This window comes from Glycine max, chromosome 13, assembly GCF_000004515.6.
Source record: "Glycine max cultivar Williams 82 chromosome 13, Glycine_max_v4.0, whole genome shotgun sequence".
NCBI classification, from domain to species: domain Eukaryota; kingdom Viridiplantae; phylum Streptophyta; class Magnoliopsida; order Fabales; family Fabaceae; genus Glycine; species Glycine max.
In genome coordinates, this window is record NC_038249.2 from 13995597 (window position 1) to 14001945 (window position 6349).

The following is a 6349-nucleotide window of genomic DNA, read 5'->3' on the forward strand; positions in this document are numbered from 1 at the left end:
ACTTTTACATATAAATAAACCTTACTTAAATGGAAGGTCAAGGCAAGTATTTGGGCAGATCAAGTAGACTTTGGCATTTGGTGTGCTTTCTCTCTATAGTAGGAGTTTTATGGTCTAACTTTCTTGTTAAGTGACAAAGTTATGTTGATCTTGACTTGGTGTAATATCTACATTATGACTTCTTTTCATTATTACATATAAATAAACCAAACTTGAATGGAAGGTTGAGACAAGTACTTGGGTGGGTCTAGTACACTTTGGCATTTGTTGTGCTTTATTTCCATAGTGGGAATGACCTCTGGTTCAACTAGTTCAAGTCATCGAGTTATGTTGGTTTTGACTTGGTCTAGAGTTCTACCAGTACACAAGCAAGCAAAGCTTGGTTGAGTGAAGAAGTTTTGTAATACCTCAAATTGTCAAACTTTCCCTTTAGTTGACCATACAAATTAGCACGAGAGAAGACTTCCTCGAGACAAATAGTCACATTGCCATGGTGGAAGCCTTGTCACCTCGCATGCCTTTGATGAGTATTCATTGTCACATTGATAGAAGAGGTGGAACCTTTAGTGTCACATTTGTGTCATCTCTTTTCAAACTGTTGATCTCATAAATGCATGTGACTTTCACATGAACATTTCTTGTGAGATGTTTTGGCTTCACTTGGTTGCATCTCTTAGTAACCAACCCATTCAAGAATTTGAACCCCTTAAAAGGGGTTTGAAATAATGACCTAATCGGTCCTATGTCGGGTCACCTTAGTGTGCCTACAACTTTGGCTATAAATAAGGCACTTCATTTTCATTTTTTTTCATATTTTCCCCTTTATGAACCTCCTCCTTCCTTGGATTCCTTAGCTTTGTAATTTTTTCACTTTCACCATTTCCATCCTCCAAAAACTCTTTGTATGTTTGTTCCTTCTCTTTTTCCGTCAATCATTTGTTTGCATAAAGGGTTCGTGTAGAAACACTACAGTTTCTTCCAACTCCGAGCTTGGAGGAATGTTAGGGCCTGAAGTTAGCAGGATTGGACAAGAGTCAATTTTTGGCTCTTTTGTGCACTTATCCTACTTGGAGCATAATTCCAAGGAGTATATTGACAATAATGTTGAGGAACATGTGAAAAGCATCTCTGCCGGAGATATGGTTATGTTGGAAATAAGGCTTTTATGTTTAGGAAAAGTGTTTAGGAATATTGGAGACTTTGAATAGAAACTTGATAGGAAGGAGAATTCTTTATGGAGGAGAGAACTTTGTATTTTTGCTTCATACAAATGTGTAGGATTACATCTCTATTTATACTACTCTAAGGAGAACTCTAGACACACTAATTCTAGAGAGTTCTCAACTCTAGAGATCCAAAGAGTATTCTAGAGAATATTACAACTATAAGAAATATCTAGACACTCCAAACACTACAAGAATTCTCTAGAAACATGACCCATAATTACTTAAGCCCAAAATAACTAAGTCCAAGGAACCAAATAATTAATTTGGGCCCAAATCAAGTTTATATTTCAACATCCCCCCTTAAACTTGATTTGTGACTCCAAGCATACTCCTTAGCTTCACGAAAGTTTCCAACTTGAGTGGCTTTGTGAAAATGTCGGCAGCTTGATCTTGAGACATCACATACTTCAACTTTACCTCCTTCTTCTCAATGCATTCTCTTATGAAGTGGTAACGGGTGTCGATGTGCTTACTTCTTTCATGAAAGACTGGATTCTTTGCCAAAGCGAGTGCTGATTTATTGTCAACACATATTTCCATAGGTTCTTCTTGTGGCATTTTTAACTCTTTCAACAAGTTCCTTAGCCAAATTGCATGACAAACGCATGATGTGGCAACGACATACTCGGCTTCACAAGTTGATAGTGTAACTATTGGTTGCTTCTTTGACATCCAAGTGAAAGCAGTATCTCCCATAAAGAACACAAAACCAGTAGTGTTCTTTCTATCATCCAAGTCTCCACTCCAATCGCTATCACTATAGCCAACAATGTCATAATTGTCAAAAGAGTAATAGTGCAAGCCAAAGTTTGTTGTACCTTTGATGTATCGAAGGATTCTCTTTGCCGCCTTGAAGTGAGTTGTGGTTGGAGCTTCCATGTAGCAACTTACTACTCCTACAACATAGAGAATATCCAACCTTGTACATGTCAAGTAACGTAAACTTCCAACCAAACTTTTGTAAAGAGTTGGATCCACATTCTCTCCTTTTTCATGCTTGCTCAACTTGCTGCCACATTCCATCGGGGTGCCAACTGGATTGGTGTCATCCATCTTGAACTTCTTAAGGACTTCTTTGGCATAGCCTTCTTGGGTGATGAAAATTCCTTTGTCTTCTTGTTTTACTTCGATGCCGAGATAATATGCCATGAGCCCCATATCCGTCATCTCAAATTCATTTGACATATCTTTCTTGAACTCTTCGAACATGCTTGGATTGTTCCCTGTAAAGATCAAGTCATCTACATACAAACACACAATCAAAATATCTCCACTTTGCGCTTTGATATAGAGTGCATGCTCATATGGACACTTGATGAAGTTCTTGTCTTGAAAGTACTTGTCGATTCGAACATTCCAAGCTCTCAGTGCTTGCTTGAGACCGTACAACACCTTCTTCAACTTCAAGACTTTTTCTTCTTGCCCTTTTACTTCATAGCCCAGTGGTTGCTCAATATAGACTTCTTCTTCGAGAAAACCATTCAAGAAGGCTGACTTCACATCCATTTGATAGATCTTCCATTTATTTTGGGCTGCCAAAGAAATGATCAGTCTAATAGTTTCAAGATGAGCAACAGGAGCAAATACCTCATCATAGTCAATTCCTTGTCTTTGACTATAGCCTTTAGCCACCAATCTTGCTTTGTATCTCTCCACTTCTCCTTTAGCATTCTTCTTTGCCTTGTACACACATCTTACTCTGATTGCTTTGTGTCCTCGTGGAAGTGTAGTAAGTTCCCACGTATCATTCTTCGTGATTGACTTGATTTCTTCGTCCATGGCGTCTTTCCACTTTATGTTTTCCGCCGCTTCTTGATAGCTTAGAGGCTCACAATCACCAAAAAGACAAAAGAGGTTAATGTCGTTTAGGTTTTTGGTTACCTCATAAATCTCTTCAATGCTCCTTAGTCGCGGTGTCCTCTCACTTGAACTTGTTTCATCCAGCCTTGGTGTCGGTGAGGCAGGTGGTGTAATATGTTCCTCTATGATTGGTTGTTCAATTTCATCATCTTCTTCAAAATACGGAAGAAAATCATACTTATCTTCTTGAACACTCCAATCCCAACAATCTTCTTCATCGAACTCCACGTCGTGACTTATGACGATCTTTCTACTATTTGGATTATAGAGCTTGTACCCCTTGGATCTTGAGTCGTAACCCACAAACACGTACTTCTCACTTTTATCATCGAGCTTTGTCCTCTTTTCGTCTGGAACATGGGTATAGGCAATGCTTCCAAACACTTTGAGGTGAGAGATCTCGGGCTTCCTTCCACTCCATGCTTCTTGTGGTGTCTTCTCATGCACGCTTCTTGTTGGAGAACAATTTGTTAGGTAAACTGCACATGCCACTGCTTCAGCCCAAAACTCCTTCGGCATCTTCTTGCTCTTGAGCATGCTTCGCACCATGTTAAGTATGGTCCTGTTCTTTCTCTCTGCTACTCCATTTTGTTGTGGCGATCTTGGCACTGTCAGTGGGCGACGGATTCCATGGTCTTCACAATATTTGTTGAACTTATTTGAAGTGAACTCTCCTCCTCGATCAGATCTCATGGCCTTGATGGAAAGACCACTTTCTTTCTCCACGAGGGCTTTGAACTTCTTAAAGTTTTCAAACACTTCTGATTTCTCCTTCAAGAAATAAACCCAGGTTTTTCTGGAATAATCATCAATAAAGAGGAGAAAGTACTTATTCTTATCAAATGAATTGGGTTTGATTGGTCCACAGACATCGGTGTGTATGAGCTCTAGCAGCTTTGTTGCTCTTGTTGTTGATTCCTTTGGAAAACTTTTACGAAATTGCTTCCCAATTAGACATCCTTCGCAAAGTTGGTCTGGGTGGTTGATGCTAGGCAAGCCTCTCACCATCTCCTTCTTCGCTAAACGTTCTAGACCGTCAAAGTTGAGGTGTCCGAACCGTAGATGCCATAGCCACGAAGAGTCGGTATAGCAAGCCTTGAGACACTTTGCCACATCATTTTGAATGTTCAAGAGGAACATTCTATTCTTTGACATAGGCACCTTAGCAATCAAGTTATGTCTACAATCTCTTAAGAAAAGACTATGTTCTTTCAAATGGATGTCATAGCCTTTCTCTAATAATTGTCCCAAGCTCAAAATATTATTCTTCATGTTAGGCACATAGTAGACATTGGATATGAATTGATGACTCCCATTCTTCAAACGTATGAGAATTTTACCTTTGCCTTTGACTGGTATCTTTGAGTCGTCTCCAAATGAGACATCGCCAGTTGCTGCTTCATTGATCTCCACGAACATGCTTTTATCGCCGCACATGTGGTTGCTTGCGCCGGTGTCGAGGTACCACTTGTTTCTTTTCTCTTCAAATTTGTTTTGGCACGCGAGTAGCAAAGTTTCTTCTTCTCCGCCTTTTTCTTCTACAAAGTTAACTTTCTCTTCAACCTTCTTCGAGAATCTACACTCGGATGCATAGTGACCAATCTTGTTGCAATTGAAGCACTTGATTTGTGATTTGTCATACCTCGACCATGAATTTCCTCTTCCACGACCTCTTGTTACTTGTGGATTCCAACTTCTTTCTCCATTGTTGAATTTGTTGGAGTGGTTGTTGTAACCACCTCTTCCTTCTCCTCCATGTCCTCGTCCACGTCCACGATCTTGGCCACGACCTCGTCCTCTTTGGCTCTTGTAATTTGCATAGTTTGCTTCCTTTACGTTGAGTTGTAGTAGTTGCTCCGTAGCCTCCTTTTGTTTAATTTTTCTCTTTTGTTTTTCTTCGTATGCTTGTAAGGAACCCATGAGTTGCTCAATAGTCATGGTCTTTAAATCCTTGTTTTCTTCAATGTTGATAACAATGAAGTCAAAACTTGGATTTAAAGTTCGAAGTATTTTTTCCATGACCTTCACCTCATCAACATCTTCACCATTTCTTTTAAGTTTATTGACTACGGCCAATACTCGAGAAAAATAATCAGAAATTGACTCAGACTCCTCCATAAACAAACGCTCAAAGTCACCTCTAAGAGTTTGAAGACGAATCTTTTTTACCTGCTCAACTCCTTTGTTGCAAGTTTGAAGCTTATCCCATGCTTCTTTGGCCGTCGTTGCGTTGGATATCTTCTCAAATGTATCTTCATCCACCGATTGATAAATGAGAAAGAGAGCTTTCTTGTCTCTCTTTCTTGACTCCTTCAACGTCTCCTTTACACCTTGGCTTAGCGAGGCTTCATCTTGCTTCTCGAAGCCATTCTCTACGATATCCCACACATCTTGAGCTCCTAGTAGCGCCTTCATCTTGATACTCCAATTATCATAGTTGTTCTTTGTGAGCATCGGCATTTGGAAAGGAAAACCTCCATTCGCCATCTTTTGAGGATCTTGAAGCTCTGATACCACTTTGTTGGAAATAAGGCTTTTATGTTTAGGAAAAGTGTTTAGGAATATTGGAGACTTTGAATAGAAACTTGATAGGAAGGAGAATTCTTTATGGAGGAGAGAACTTTGTATTTTTGCTTCATACAAATGTGTAGGATTACATCTCTATTTATACTACTCTAAGGAGAACTCTAGACACACTAATTCTAGAGAGTTCTCAACTCTAGAGATCCAAAGAGTATTCTAGAGAATATTACAACTATAAGAAATATCTAGACACTCCAAACACTACAAGAATTCTCTAGAAACATGACTCATAATTACTTAAGCCCAAAATAACTAAGTCCAAGGAACCAAATAATTAATTTGGGCCCAAATCAAGTTTATATTTCAACAGGTTATTCTTGAGGAAGAGGTAAAGTTTTGATGACAAGTTATCTTTGGCCACAAACTATCAAGTATTCGAGTATAGAAAGCACAAAAGGAAGGTTTAAGTCAAAAAGGACCCAGTGCTTGATATTTCTCTCCTCGGATACACTTAAGTCAAAGGAGAAGTCGATACATACTTCTCGAAGTTTTAAACAAAAGAGTTTGTAGTCAAATTGTAAAGGATGGTGTCCTTTATGCATTCAACAAGGAAAGCTATAGTGATCGTCAAGCCATGTTCAACATCCAAACATGTACTCTTAAAGGCTTTACCTTGTCAAAGTTCACCTGCATGTATGAGATGCTATTTTGGAATCTCGACCTAGCAATCCCATTTGACG